At 43.0% G+C, this 15,000-nt stretch overlaps 1 non-coding gene across 1 annotated transcript; it reads left to right on the top strand.

Annotated features, from left to right (window-relative positions):
• Positions 1-10,436: 10,436 nt before the first annotated feature.
• On the top strand, positions 10,437-10,509 carry TRNAK-UUU. Its single transcript has one exon. It is a non-coding gene; the product is annotated as a tRNA-Lys (tRNA).
• Positions 10,510-15,000: the final 4,491 nt, after the last annotated feature.

Genomic DNA, 15,000 nt, shown 5'->3' with positions numbered 1-15,000 from the left:
GATCTAGATGCCCCCGCTCTTGCCATCTTTGAAGGAATTGAATCATCAACTGACTTACTTGAGGAATAAAGAAATCTGCTGCTTTCGATTCTTGTCTATCGGATTCTATTGAGAAGAAGGGACAACCATCATAGCACTCGCTTAAACAGATCTCTACTGCCTTAGCAATTGAAAGCAGGAGAGGTAGTTTGCGTTGCCCTTAATGTAGCAGTCAAAACAAGAATCCCTTATCAAGCAAACCCGGCACTCCTTAACTAACTACTGTTCAGTTGAAAGTAGGTGGATCAATAGAAAGCCTCTTCAACATCGGCCCTCGTCATCAAGAGCAATCTGATCTCGCTTTGATTCATCAACAATAGGATGACCGATAAGATATGGTTACTGGTCTAGTCTGCTCATTTGACTTTTGGGGGAGAATGGCTTGTCTTTTTTCTTAGACTTAAGGGAGCAAGCTAGAAGAGCTATTTTAGAACGCGATATGTAGAAACGGAATCCATGATTTAGGTTCAACAGATTAAAGCGGAATTCCGCAAGTTCTCTCATATAATTATATGATCAGATGATCGTCAACTCGGAAAATTCGCGAGCGAAGTGAGGATTTAGACGTAAAACCTAGAAATTTGAGGCAATGAAGGAATCCGATAGATACGATTAGATCCAAATAGGCCTCAACGTGTCTGATAGATTCTTATAGGCTACACGAAGAGAACGCTTTATAGCAGACTTAGACGTCTAAGTACGATTCAACCTATAAGGATAGATAAATATAGGCGAGCGTCTGATAGACTTACTTGAAAGATTAGGGCCTACCAACTTGAGCTAGATAACGCTAAATTAATTAGATAATCGAACTAGCAAAGAGTCAGGCCTAACAGCCTTGTTACATGTCAAGAGCTTGGTAAAAGCCTTGTTCATATATCAAAGGTGTTGAGTGCCCGATAAAAAGATATGATAGCCACTTCAAATTCAAAGGTAGAGTGTGGGAAGATATTCAGTTGTATCATATTAATGCGCCGCAGAAGAAAGCAGCAAATCCCTTTCTTTTCTCACTTATGAGATGAGAATGACACTCGTGTTGGTTGCTTTGCTCGGCTCGCCTTACCCGGGCAACCAATTGCTTGTGAACTGAGGCAGGAGTTTTTACTCCAAAGACCTGCCAAGCTGGATGTGGATTTGACGGGAGTTCCTTCTCCATCAGTACCAAAATAAGAATCTTCTCCATCATCATCGAAATTGATCGAATAAATATGCCTAGCTTTCCATTCCACTAAGTAGGCTATAAATTCACCTTCTCCCACCAATCTCTATCTTTCACTGCTTTCACCTTCTATCTCTGTACTTGGTTTAGTCGTTCATTTCCTATTCATAGATTATCGAGCGATACATATGAAGCTCCTTTTGGGAGCTACGGGTCTCATATCAGTATCGAGTCTCCTTAGCCTTAATCGGTAGGGAGACAAGCAGTACTGAAATCGATCTCTTCTTTATTTCTTTATTTAGAGCACAATCCTGGAACAGGGATTTGAGTTCCACAATGACTGTAAGTAAGAATTGGAGATCTAGCACAAAGAACCCATTTTTCTTTCATATGAGAATGTTGCTAAACAAGAGAGTCAAAACTGCCTTCTTATTTGCTTTCGACCTCAAATCCAAGAACCTTTACTCTTTATTTAACCAGCAGGATACCCTTCGGCTTGTAGGATTCCACTACTTGAGCTTGCTTTCCCCACTAGATCAGTCTACTATACGGCATGCAGATACAGGAACTGGATACTATAATCCCGCTTTTCTTTTCCCTTTGCTGCTAACTTCTTTGACCTTCTTGCTCTGCCTGCTTTGAATTACATCTTGCTTGGGTAACACATTTAAAGTAAATTCTACATGTCAATGGTCTGAAAGAGTGTTATTGTACCTACTAAAGAAATGAAAGGCCGATTACTTCTCCAGATACCGGATTCTAGGAAACAAGCAATACTTTCCCAGCTCCGCCGAAGAATAATTCTAATATATAGAGATAGGAGATAGGGGAATCTTCCCTTGCGAATCTCTTCTTTTAGTTGATAGAGTGAGGTCCACATATGGTGCATTTGACTCCCGTGCATGCTATTTTCGTGTTCATGATCCATCTTAGCCCTTTGGATTCCCCTATTGGTAGTACCCACTAGCAGATGTGTGTTTCTATGGCATAAATAGTTCCTGGACTTCCCTTTTCTTTGCACTTACTTCGACTTCGATCTGTCCCTGGGTCTCACCACTTCCTTCCTCAAGGCGTATCAATAGTAGACCTAGCTCGTAGTCACTTGCATGCTTTTGACTTCTCTTCTCTGTGTGATATCGCTATTTGATTTTCTCCATCTGCAGAAAGATGATACGTGACTTCCATTGTCTGGCTTTGATTGTGTCTGCATCTGTATTCGCTGATTCTTTAATATTGTAATCAGTTCAGTGTCAGTTTACCAGAGCTTCTGCTTTCCCCTGCGGCTTGAGCATAAGATTCGCCTTTATTATTTCGGCTTTGGCTGCCTTCATCCCCCTCTCCCTAACACAGATATTGATTGAGTTAAATATGATCATGATAGCGTTTATATTCTTGTATGATCTGGTTTGGTGGTTTTTCTGTTTAAAGTTCTGTTTATCTCTAAGGATAAAACATCACGATAAACTGTGACCTCAAGGCGAGAGCACGGCCAGCACCATTCATTCATACTTGACCTGTGCTTGCTTATTAGATTAGCTATTCCTATCCGTGGTGAATATCTGCTATCCCATCTCTTCTATTAGTTCTAGTTACTTACCCTCGAATACCGTGCTTTCTTACCTAGCTATTATGCATAAACCAGTGCTGCTAAAACACCTAGTCCTTACTTCTATCTCTACTTCTCAGTCGATGAACTAGCCCTAGCTCATGCTTTTTACTAAAAAATACGCCTAGTCCTAAACCAAACGATTTTGAAGCATTTCTTTGTACAGCACCAAATCATTCCACCTCGACTATTTCATCCACAGAAGCGTATCTGACAACTATGTCATCATCGTTTTTTTTCTTCCGAAAGCTAGAAAGGGCCTACCTAGTGCTTGCATTTCGGGGTAAAGTAGCTTTCTCCGGCCTCAACAAGAACTGCCTGCAAACATGGAATGCCAATGCAATGATCAGAACTTCCTTGCCAAGGGAACGAAAGACAATCATAAAGAAAGGAAGAAGTCGACATCCTGATTTATTATCATGCTTTGACCTTTATTTTATTACAGGCGAGTAATAAGTGTACGTGCCTTTCCCTTTCCATACCCTAAATCAGGTTTGATTTGAGCCTGGGTGGATACTGTATCAATAGACTATACTATGTCAGTACGGGGCTAGAGACAGTAGGGGAGATCCTTTGATCACCTCTAAGGAAGTCTAGTCTGACTCTATAGGGTAGGAAAGAGCAAGAGAGCAGTACTCGTGTTATAGTCCTTCTTGAATAGCATAAAGCGCTAACTTTAAGAGCAGCTAAGAAGTAGACTCATCCCCGTGATAAGGTCTTCTTATAGCGTTAGTGCTGGGCACTTCTCTTTTAGCGCTTGCTGCTTGCGATACGATAATAGCTGTGTTATTGAGCGGGGGAAGGCAGATCCACTTTACGGGAAGGGGAAAGTCCACTAAAGTGGGTTAGCTGATGTCTACGGCCACAATTCCTTTTCTAGCTTTTCTTGCAAGCTAGTTTCTAAGTTTCCAGAATCTGGCAATACTACAGCTTGGGATGACCACCAAGATGATGCTTCATTGAAGACCACACTCGGGATGTATAGCAAGGGTTGGTATTTGGGTCACAACACTTCCACCCTTTTCGCTCATTATCATATCCAACGAATATACATCGGATAGCTTTCTTGTCGAATTTACTTTGTAGATGACTGGGCACAAACACATAGCATACACAACCAAAAAAACGAAAGTGACTTCATAGTCTACTTGGTAAGGGGGTCGACGATTCCATAGCTTCTCGAATGGTGAGATTCCGCTTTCGAGACATCATAAGAAAAGGCGGCTAGGGCAGGGGTGCCATGTCTTAGAGGTTCCAAGCAATCCCTACCTTCTCTTCCTATTCCTAAGGCTTTTTCTGTTTCAAAGTCCGACTGCTAGAATTCTTATAATGAAAGTCTTCCTAGCACGGACTATGGCTGCTTATTAATTAAGTAAGGGAAAACATCTTACCATAGGATCGATCATAAGGCCTAGGCCTTTCTTCAAAGATAAGTACTGACCTTTCCTACTGTGTCAAAGCACTTTTGCTAAGCCTCACGCTTAAGCAAGTATTTCATCTGCATAAAGGAGGAAGGCAAAGGCAGAGAGCCCCACCAAACAAGGAAGAAAGCTAGCCCCTCCCTTGATCTCTCCGAAGGCACTCTATTTCAACTATAAATTTCGTAGATAGAGAGTAAACTCACAATTCCTTTTCCCTATTTCCCGCTTTAGTAGATATAGTAAAAAGGTCAAATTCACTTTATCGATAAAAGAGATCGCAAATCTTTTCTAACCGAGTTGCATTCCCAGGAGTCAGAAGTAAGAGTTCCTATACTAAAGCCAATTAGCTTTCGTCAAAAGAGTAGCAGCCCTTGAAGTGAGATCCTTACTATCTTTCTTTACTACTGAGGCAAGAAGAACTTCAGTAGATTAAGAGAATTGCTTTGATTGAGGGAGGACTTGTTGGCTAATAGAGGCCAGGGTATCTACTCTCATTCCTTAGTTGTCAAGTTTGGAGTAGTTGCTGACTTTCACTTGCTTTTCTTCCGCCAGCAAAAGGAATTAGTCTGACAGCTATTGGTGCTTTAGTTCAACCAGAACTGGACCTAGAGACTGGGACTGTAAGAGAGGCTCCGGTTTATGAACCACTGTAGTCTTGTTTTCCTGGTCTAGTAAGTCCAGTAGTCCGGTCAAGTCAGTCAGGTAGTACTGGTCAAGTAAGCACAGTCGTTTTTGTTAGTAAGTGTTAAGCATATTCATTCCTTCGGTTTTCCCATAGGCAAAAGGTAGGAATTAGAAAGTTGGGTAAGTCGGAAAGTTGGATTCCGGTTACTTTCAAAGTAAACTGAGGCATGTGTTTTCCTTGGATCCAACGTATTGGTTTCAATATCTTCGTTGCATGTGGCAAATCAACATAAGTATCTTGATGCATTGGCAGCACGTCTTTCAGTTAAAGTCTCAGAGGCGGGAGGATCAGTATCGACCGATTCTGGTAAAGATGTTGACTTTCAAGTTTACGAGAAGTATGCCAAGTTTGTTGGCCAGTCATCTCACTTGGGAAGTGAACCATCTACTAGCTTCTAGCGATCTGCACCCCGAGTTATGTCGTAAGGGCCGCCCCCTTTCGAGCGCACGACCTACCGAATCATTATCAACTTTGTGAGAGGGTCGACCATGGATTCACTTCAAGGGTCTTGGTTTCCTCTTCTTCATATAAAGCCATTGCTGTTGTCTGCACATTGATTGCCTTCTCTGAGTGTGTGCTTCAGGATGATGCACATGCTTTGAATCCTTGTCTTGCAGTACTTCAGTAAAGCCACCCCATTTTAATAAGATAGGGATTCGAGATATCAGCATTTTTAAGTAGTAAATGTCAAGCTGCAGCAGAATCAGATTCGAGTATAGCCAGTTGGAGTTCTGAAATCATCTGGATCCCCTTTGCTATTGCCAAAATCTCTGCTGCTCAGTTTCTTCCCTTGTAGAGGTAGCCTCCCCATCCATATATGTACGAGTGAGAGATGTCTTCCGTCCATGGTCGATCAGGAAGATCTCTATAACCTACTGTTGTCACGTCTGAGAGGTAGAAGCTATCTATCCAATCTAATCCTTCTCTAAAATGCACCATGACCGATCCAATTACTATAGAGCCAGCAACATCCCCTAAAGCCAATGCCACTCTCATCCTTTTCCAATTCAGATTGTACTGGTAGCATGTTGAAGCTGTGGAATGGTGTTTGTTGGTGAGTAAAGAGCCCATTCTAGAGATGAAGCACCACAATCTAGATTCCAGTTTTTCACTTCGTTCGTTACTTTCCAGCTTCAGGAGCAAGCCTATAGTAGGTAGTAGGAAGGCGAGTGATGGGTAATCTCGGTCGGCAAAGAAAGTTAGTAGGGATTGACCTAAAGCTACGACGTTGGAGAAGTTCATAGGTTCACACGTCGAAAGAAGAACGTCGGATTGAGACGAGAAAGCAACTGCAAGGCATTCAATAAGGTAAGGTAGGGTTGGCAGAGAAGAAGGATAGAGAAGAAATAGAAAGAATCGAATACAAAACAACTCCGTTGATTGAATGTCAAACCCTTCGGCCCTTCTTCTTTCTCCACTTTAAAGCTCTTGCTTAAACCGATTGGGAGTCCTCCATCTCTCTTAAAGTTTGAAGTAATCATTCCAATTCATGTCCTGAAGCTTTACAAGGATCGAATGTTTTCCTTTCTGATTGAGCAATCTCCAACCACCTTAACCAAAGTAGGATAGGCCAGTGGGCAGACCGGCTATAGAGAATTGTTTCAAAAGAAAAAGAAGATCCATTCCGAAATCCTATTGGTATCGGTATCGGTGAAGTCCGTCATTGAATTGAAGTGGTAGAGTGGTAAGTGGGCGTACGGTCTATGTATTTCCTCCTATCAGTGGCATTAGTTCCTTTTCATTCTCTAGATAGATGGGCAGAACAAGCTTCTCTTTATATTATATTTTAGAAAGGATCAAGGGCTCTCTCATCTCCTATTTGTTTGAGCCATTCATTATAGTGGTGGTGCCGGGGAGGCAGCTTAGCACTCTAGTCCTTTTGAGTAAGGAATTGTAGCATGGGCAGGCAATCTTTTCTATAAATGGCACCACCCGACTCGCAAACTTCACGTTGGTTTCGGTTCGATCAACTATCCTTTTTGAAGCGGATAGTTCACAGTGCTCATTCTCAAAAAAAGCGGAAAAGCCATGATGTTTCCACTCCATTTTCATTACGAAGATGTATTACGTCAGGATCTGTTGCTCAAACTGAATCACGCCAATGTTATGGAAGTTCCTGGATTGTTTGAAATCAGATTAGTACCAAAAGCAGCCTCTGATTTCAAAATCCAATTTGGAAAATTGGCTATGGAGATTTTGTGCGGTCAGAGATTCATACAGACACAAAGGGGCCCTTATTTTAAAGCAGGAAAGTCGTTTCGATCCAATCCATTCTTGGGGTCCGAAAAAGACACTGGATATGGCAGTGACTTTGCACGACAAAGCGTTCTCCGAGGGCATGGAATGTACCATTTTTTGGTCAGAATCTTGACAGTAATGTCTATGTTAGATTCTCCGGTCGAAATACGGGAAAACTGCATAAAATTCTTTATGGAAACGGAGTTTTGCGAATTCTCCCCGGAACTGGAAGATCATTTCGAGATCTTCGAGCATATTCGAGGGTTCAATGTGACTATTGTCACTTCGGCCAATACAAAAGATGAGACTTTACTACTGTGGAGCGGCTTTTTTGCTAAAAGATGAGGGGGAAACTAAGTAAGATGTCGGAGAAGAAGCGAAATATACGAGATCACAAACGTAGATTGCTCGCGGCTAAATATGAATTGAGACGAAAGCTTTAGCATTTTTTTAACCCGATCTTCCGTCTGATATGCGGGACAAACATCGTTATAAGTTGTCCAAGTTGCCAAGAAAGAGTTCAATGGCACGAGTCAGAAATCGAGGTATTTTCACGGGTCGCCCTCGTTCCGTAGTTGAGTTCTTTCGCATTTCTCGTATCGTTTTTCGTGGATTAGCATCTCGAGGTTCTTTGATGGGCATAAAGAAATTGTCTTGGTAGCAACCACCAAACCAATAGAACAAAGGTTAGCTCTGCAGCTAGTCCACAAGCAAGGGTTGTAGGTCCATTACCGTCCGGCTCCCGACCGAAACTAACGGAGTCATCCCAACTCTCGGATCGGAGATGCTAACGGGACAGGAATCGAAGTCCATATTTTTCTAAATTCTTAAATGAGAGAGTGAATACCAATACCATACCTAATTCAGATTTGGCTCGCTTAGAACTTGATAGTCTTCTAATGGCAAAATTGGATGAAGATAATCAAGCCAAGCTCATTCACTTTGAATTGAGGAAGGAAGGGAGGGGTAGGGGAATACTAAATTTCTTAAGATGGTTTGTAGGTTTCTCATAGCAAATAGAGATACCGAGGCCCTCTCCACAACCTAGTAGTTGATTTGATGGGTATGGGGAGGGGAAAGAAGAGAGGGTCAGAGGGCTTCTTTCACTTGATTTTGGTTTGATTGCTGCAATGCAAGACAAACAATTGCTTTGGACCTTTCTTCCATTCTTTGTATTTCCTTATTCAGTCTTACATAGAGAAGGAAAGGGGTAGTGAGTGGTCTATAACAATAAAAGCGTCGGAAAAGGGGATGTGACCATGAAGAGGTTGTCTTACACCGCATCCAGGTGCTGCATCATTACCATGAAAATCTGGCAACGATGGCGGATGTTATCTTAATTAGAGGTTCACTTTCCTTGGATTGGGGGTCTTTTGCATGATAGATCAGGTGCCTATTGATACACCGAAAGAGACTAACGCTATGCTCCACTTTCTTACTTTTATTCCTCAGCTCGCTTACAAAACTACATATTTTTTTTTAGATATGGACCTGGGGTTCTCGCTTCTGCGCAAGCTATTTCCGAACCTGCCTGCCTTCGGGGAGATGGGTTGGGTCATACGCGGGACCTACCCCGAGGAAGGAGGCTTGAGGCGCGCTAAATACAATTGTTTTATCAACACGGGGTGGAGAAGGCATTGCAATTTCCTGCTTTTATGATTGCTTCGATTCCTCTGATTCTTCTTCTGACAGGAATTACCAATCCTTTATTGGCTATGTCATCCTCTGTTTAGTAGATGTATGGTATGGTTACTAGGTAGTGTTGCTCGATACCCGAGCTTGCACCAGTATTAGCTGGCTATTCCACTATTGCCATAAGAATTATGGCTATTGGCTTTCCAGCTTTCACCTCTCTGCTGCTTCTGGAGCAGCTTAAGCGCTTAACTTCTACCAAAGTGTGGTATACATTGGATGGAATTAGAGTGGGCGTGGCTACCCACATCGGGCAAGAATAGGAGTCGTATTTTGTTTTGTATCACCGAATAAGATAGCGAGAAATCAGATCAAGAATGGAACCAGTGGACCCTCCGACAGTACGAGCCCTTGTTCGCTTGGTTGCTCAACCCCTATCTCCCAGGCTACGACCTATCGCATTGCCTTCGATGAGTCTATATCGGATGGGTGTTCAAGTCTTTTGAAAAACCAGCCCATTCTAGTCTATCTGTCCCACTGCCTTTAGCTCTTAATTGGAAGTGCAAGGTGGACCCAGTGGGGGTGATTCCTTACAGCATGCTAGAGAAAAGAAGTTGACAGCTATACAGTTACTGATTCTGATTACTGTACTTTGGATTTATTATTATCATAAGTAGTGTTCGAGCCTCACAAGGCTAGAATGTCTTGTGTGCGAAATAGTGCCATTGGTTAGTGAAGTTAGCTGACAATCGTCATATCATACCCATAGTCTAAGGACTCTAAAGAAGATAGTGAACCTGCGGTTGTGCTGTCTCCAATCCCACGAGCCCAATAGGAAGAGCTAGTCCTCTAAAGTAAAGTAGGCGAATTCTGGCTAAATAAAGAATTCTTACTTTCACGGCCATCAAACATTCCAAGACATCTCTTCAAGACTATCCGACTCAGCTCTGCGTAGGCAGAGCCAGGAACTAGATCCGTATCCCATGATCAGTAATCTTACAATTACACAACCACCAGATCCTTTAGGTTTGTTCGATCTATCGATAACTGATAGACAGACGCCTTTGACACTTCCTCCAGGTGGGGTTGATTAACACTCTCATGGTTGGTCGATGGAAATAGCAAGACGAGACAGACATGATAATCTGATAAATATATATATGTGGTGATCCCTTAAGCAATATCTAAGAATTAAATGTGTCCAAGATTCAATTGATTGGTTGAAGCCAAGGAGCAAGAAAACGGATGCGCGTGCTAACGCTTTCGCGCTAGTGCGCTCAATCCGTTGCTTGTTCGGAAGTTCGCGCCAATCGATCTTCTGTAGGAGTAGGAGGTTAGCGCGAATCCCCTCTTTCTTCGTTTAGAAGAGTGCTGGACCTCCACAACGTCAAACCATAGAAACACAGCTCCTTTCGGTCGAACCCTAGGAAAGACGACTTTTACCTTTTTCGTAGATAGTCTGAGTTCGAGCTACTGTAGTCTCCCCCGTTGACCTTCTTTTTTAGATAGAATCCTCAATGAGTGGAAAGGACTCCCAGGCTAGCTCCGCAGTACGAGCCCCATACGGAGCCGCGCCCTTGTGATATGATAAGAAGAAAAGGGGCCAGGCCGCCCATCTTTTCTTTTCCGCACCAAGCCTTCTCTTCTTGTAAAATCGGGTGTATAGCTCAGTTGGTAGAGCATTGGGCTTTTAACCTAATGGTCGCAGGTTCAAGTCCTGCTATACCCAAAAAACCACTCTTGTATTCGTAAGGATGCGTAGTAGCCTTCAAAGAGCACTCTTTGGCCTTGAGACTCGCCCCTTTCTCATCAACATCTCGACTTCGCTCGTTGTTTGAGGTAAGTATAAAGGGGATCAGACTGGCTCGGTACGAGTCAATCGACAAAAGCGAGAAACGAGGTTGTTCAACAAGGCTACGGTCTAACTTTTTCTTCCTAGCGGAGTTCAATACGAAAATAAAGGCGCTCCGCGTTGGGAATGGCGTACGTAGTACGGGTGGCTGGTATAACTGATCAGGGTTGTTCTGAAAGCAAGTCAATTGGTGCTTTGGAAAGTGACTGGCACTGATCTTTCTCTCTTCGATGCCGTCTGCGGAAGATCGGTTGCTTGTCAGTGAACTTCTTTTGAACAAAGATTTGATACTAGCTCGTTCAATCAATACTTCGATCGAATCTAGCTCCTTTTCCCTCCCCGCTATGCCTATTCTCTTGCGAATCCAATAATATAAGCCCTACAAAACCTATTAATACACCGCAAGCTTTGTTCATGCCAGTCTATAAACCACATCCAAAGCAGCATCCAGCTAAGTACGCTGTGTCTGAGCGATTGAGAAAAGTTCATAGAAAAAACAAACGTCTTTCTCTTAATAAAGTAAGCTCTCAATTACGTACAGCGTCAACTATGAGTCGTCAAGCTTGGCTTGTTCTTCTTCATTATATTCTCTATATAGCTTTGGGGTTACAAGGAATGAGAAGCGCCAGAGAGAGGAGTGCCTGAGTATACGTCCCTTCAAAGAACCAAAGAAGATAACTACTATTTACGGAAAAACTACTTTATTATCTAATGCATCTTCGAGAAAGTCTACTACAACAGAGACAGTGCTTTTATTCTTAATGTTCTACTTGCTTTTCTTCTTGCTGGAACAAAGCTTATTATTGAACTTGTGCAAACTACTACTTGAGTCAAAGTACACTACCGTTCTTATTAACATGGCACTATTCAAGCTTGGGTTGGGATTGACCAGCGCCAACAACTCAACTTCCCTATTCCAGGCATTATCTACTCTCTATCAGCAACCCGGTGCTGCTTATACCTCTACTTACTGCTCAGAGAAAAGGAAGCTTTGACTCGGCTATTTCATTGACAAGTGAGGGCATGGATATGATCTCGCCATGGCGCGAAGCGTGGAAGAAAGGACTTACTAAGGCACCTTTCCTCGGCTAAGGGTTCGGGTCGGGAAAACAGGTACGGTTCGCTTAGAATAGAAAACCCTACTTCCGAGAAAGCCTCTCCTCCCCGAGGAGGAGGTCTTCCTCTTCCTAGCATCTAGGCTATACTCTCATGTTTGACTTAAACAACGAGACATAGGCACCCACATGCTTGAACTACGATGATACCCTACGGACATCACACATTCAAGCTAGGGAGACCTAGCTCGTGGATAACTAGACGGCGGAGCGAATAGATTTCAAACTTGAACCTAAGAGAGGCTTGAGGGCCGGCTTTTGGACCATCGCAAACGGGCCTCGGACTGGCTAAACATCTTTCCGATTTCAAGCCTGAGTACTATACGCTATGTACGATTATCAATATGAAGGGATAGGGTGAGTTATTCATTCCTAAGCTCCGATTAGACCGCAAAGGACAGGTACTAGCTTTAGAGCAAACTTTGATTCATACCACTTGGACTTTCCCTAGTTTTTAAACCAGTTCGCCAGTTCGTTTGCCCTGCGGGGCTGCTGTCCTTTTTGGTTTTTATCCCGCTTATCCCCTTGCTTTTAAAAACCTACTTCGCCTTCCCTATTCCGATTCGCTATCGCTGTTCCGTATTCCTATTCTTTTCTTCCAAATCCTAATCCTGGAAATGCAATATGATGACACTAGTTCACCAGGCTAGTGTTGGGAGATTCGATTGAGTTCGAAAGCACTTCCCTTGCCCTACGCATACCTATACTTCACATCCGGATTGGATTCCTAAACAATGGGACCTATGCCAACCAACCAAACCTACTTGAGAAGGGCTTTCCTACTTGCTTGCCTACTTGGGAATGGGATAGAAAGCCTGTATTCCCCGAGAACACAGTCTGACTCTATAAAACAAACAACAACATTAGTGGATATAGACTAGGCTAAGGACGGACTTCATCTCTGTTCTTACCCAAGGAAACCACTTTCTGGGTATACGATCGTAAGGGGCGGTATAGGAAAGGAATGGATCAATAGTAAACTTCGCAGCAGGAAGAGTAAGGCGCTCCGCGGTGGGCGAGGTCTCGGAGAAAGCTGCTGTTCGTGTGCAAGAGCGAGCAGCACGGAAGGAGGTAGTGCTGAGTGGAGCGTTTTGAGAAAGTCATGGAGTATAGTGCTTACCACATGTTACGTAACAACCCCTGGCTTGGCTAGCAAGTAGGGAAAGAAAGACCTGTCGAAATTACCACATGGCAAAGATCCTCCTCTTAGCCCTCCCCTTCACAAGCTGGACCCTAATCTACCAAATTAGGCAAGCATGCATCTAAATACAATCAATTTCATACCCTTGCTCCATAAAGTGTATGTCACTGAGTGTATAGGTGCAGTTCACTCTTGTCAAAACAGTATCGAACTCGATCTGGCCATAGAGCTAAAGGTTCAAGTTGGACTCCTCAAGCTCCATTGGAAACTAGTGCACACAGAAGTTTTCAACCGCTGCGCGCCTTCTGCCTTACGTTAAAACACACTCGTTATGAAATCTTACGTATAGACATAATGGCTAAGGCACTTTCCTACCGGTTACGATTTCCAGTATTCTAACAATCATCAACAGCTAATGGATAGCCTTGCTTAGAAGTAAAAAGATAGAGTGAACTTATATGTCATTTGTCAAATCTCTAAACATCAATTCAATGGAATTGATTCTGTTGATGAAAATCGATAAACTGAAATCAAATGGACTCAGAAAAAACAAATCAAATGTCATTCCATCAATTGACGACAAAGATTAGGAATATGCAATAGATGGCGTTAATTCAATCTTTCCTCTTCTACTTATAGTGTTTGTGATTCGCTAGTAGGTGTCCCATCCCAGTGGTCATTAAACTCTTTGAAGCGAGTCCACCTCCCCTCTCAGATTTCTTTCTTTGATGCGCCTGCTGCCAGTTTCACATTCATTTCCTAAGTCCCGACCATCCAATGCTAAAATTCTTTTTGAGGACGGCGATTCTATTGTTTACAAATGTGACCAGCCTGCCTTACCAAGTTTCCGACTCTAGTGTAAAGAGTAGAAGTTCGATCGGATACGCTGGTTCTACAATAGATGTAATAATCTATGATCAGACTTTTAATGTAAGGAGCGAGTGGAATCCTAGTAATTACTAGAGCTTGTTACGCGAGCGTAATAGTTATAGTTATAGTGAGCAGGTTTTCATTCCATTTCTATCACCTGGTGAAGCTGAAGGCAAGGTTGGTTTTTCATAGAGCAGGAAGCTAGGAGAAAATGTGAAAGGAGTGTTAATTCATAAGGTCTTCGTTGCTTGGATTCCGGCAGTAGTCAACTACAACCTCTAAGGTAGTTTCACGGTGGACCACGATAAACGCATTTTAGGACAACCTCGTTCATAACAAGCCAAGTAGCCCGCCGGGCGATTGTGAAGAGGGGATATCCCCACAGTCTGGTATTCGGATTTTCCCGGGAGAGGAGGAAACCCCAGACTAATCGACTAGTTCCTTTCTTTAAAAAATAGATATCTGCAGGCAGGTTCTCATTCTCCTGATGTTCTCTTTGTCTCCGTAGATTTCCATATGTTCTGGGACCTGAGACACGGCCCGGACGTACTCATTTCGGTAATTTTAGTTTGAGAAGACCATGGACCCTAGGCCTACAAAACATTTACTTGGCCTACTAAGGTCCAGCAGTCCAACGTCCGATTATATTTTATCGTCCAGCTGAGGAGGGTATTTGGCAAGGGCTGTGTGCACCGTGTTTTTGGACCAATGTTTCAAGGCAGGAGGCCATGAATCTGTCCTAGTCTCGCATGGGGGGTGAGTTTATCTCATTGCTCCTGGTGTAAAACCGATCACTGAGGTTATGTCTATAAACCGAGCTCTTGAAACCAATGTTTGGAACATCAACGTCCCTCTCCAGTCGTAATCAGGATTTGATCTATCATGAAGTTTTTTAGCGCCACATAAGATCCACGGCATGTTATCTGTCCGGTGCAGCGGCTTTGACAAAGCGCGTGGGTCACACTGCGGGCCATAGAGAGGAACCACAGCACTAAGGAAGAAGAAAGAAAGCATACTAGGGTAGCACGCACCCCCGTAATTAATTAAGATTTTGATCTCCAAATGCTATAACTAGCAATACGGGATAGACATCCAGTAATCAAAGTACACAGGTCTCTAAAGCTGCTTGCTAAGCATTTCAATTCTATAAGGGTGCTATTTTCGAATTACTTATTCAAAGTAAGGCATGAGCCCTGAAAAATCATAGGGCTAGCCCCAAAAGAAGAGGTGGTGATTAAGGAA

This window comes from Oryza brachyantha, unplaced genomic scaffold (genome assembly GCF_000231095.2).
Source record: "Oryza brachyantha unplaced genomic scaffold, ObraRS2 ChrUN-Ctg90, whole genome shotgun sequence".
Classification (NCBI taxonomy): Eukaryota; Viridiplantae; Streptophyta; class Magnoliopsida; order Poales; family Poaceae; genus Oryza; species Oryza brachyantha.
Note: the sequence above shows the minus strand (reverse complement) of the source record. Positions and strands in the feature narration are given on the sequence as shown.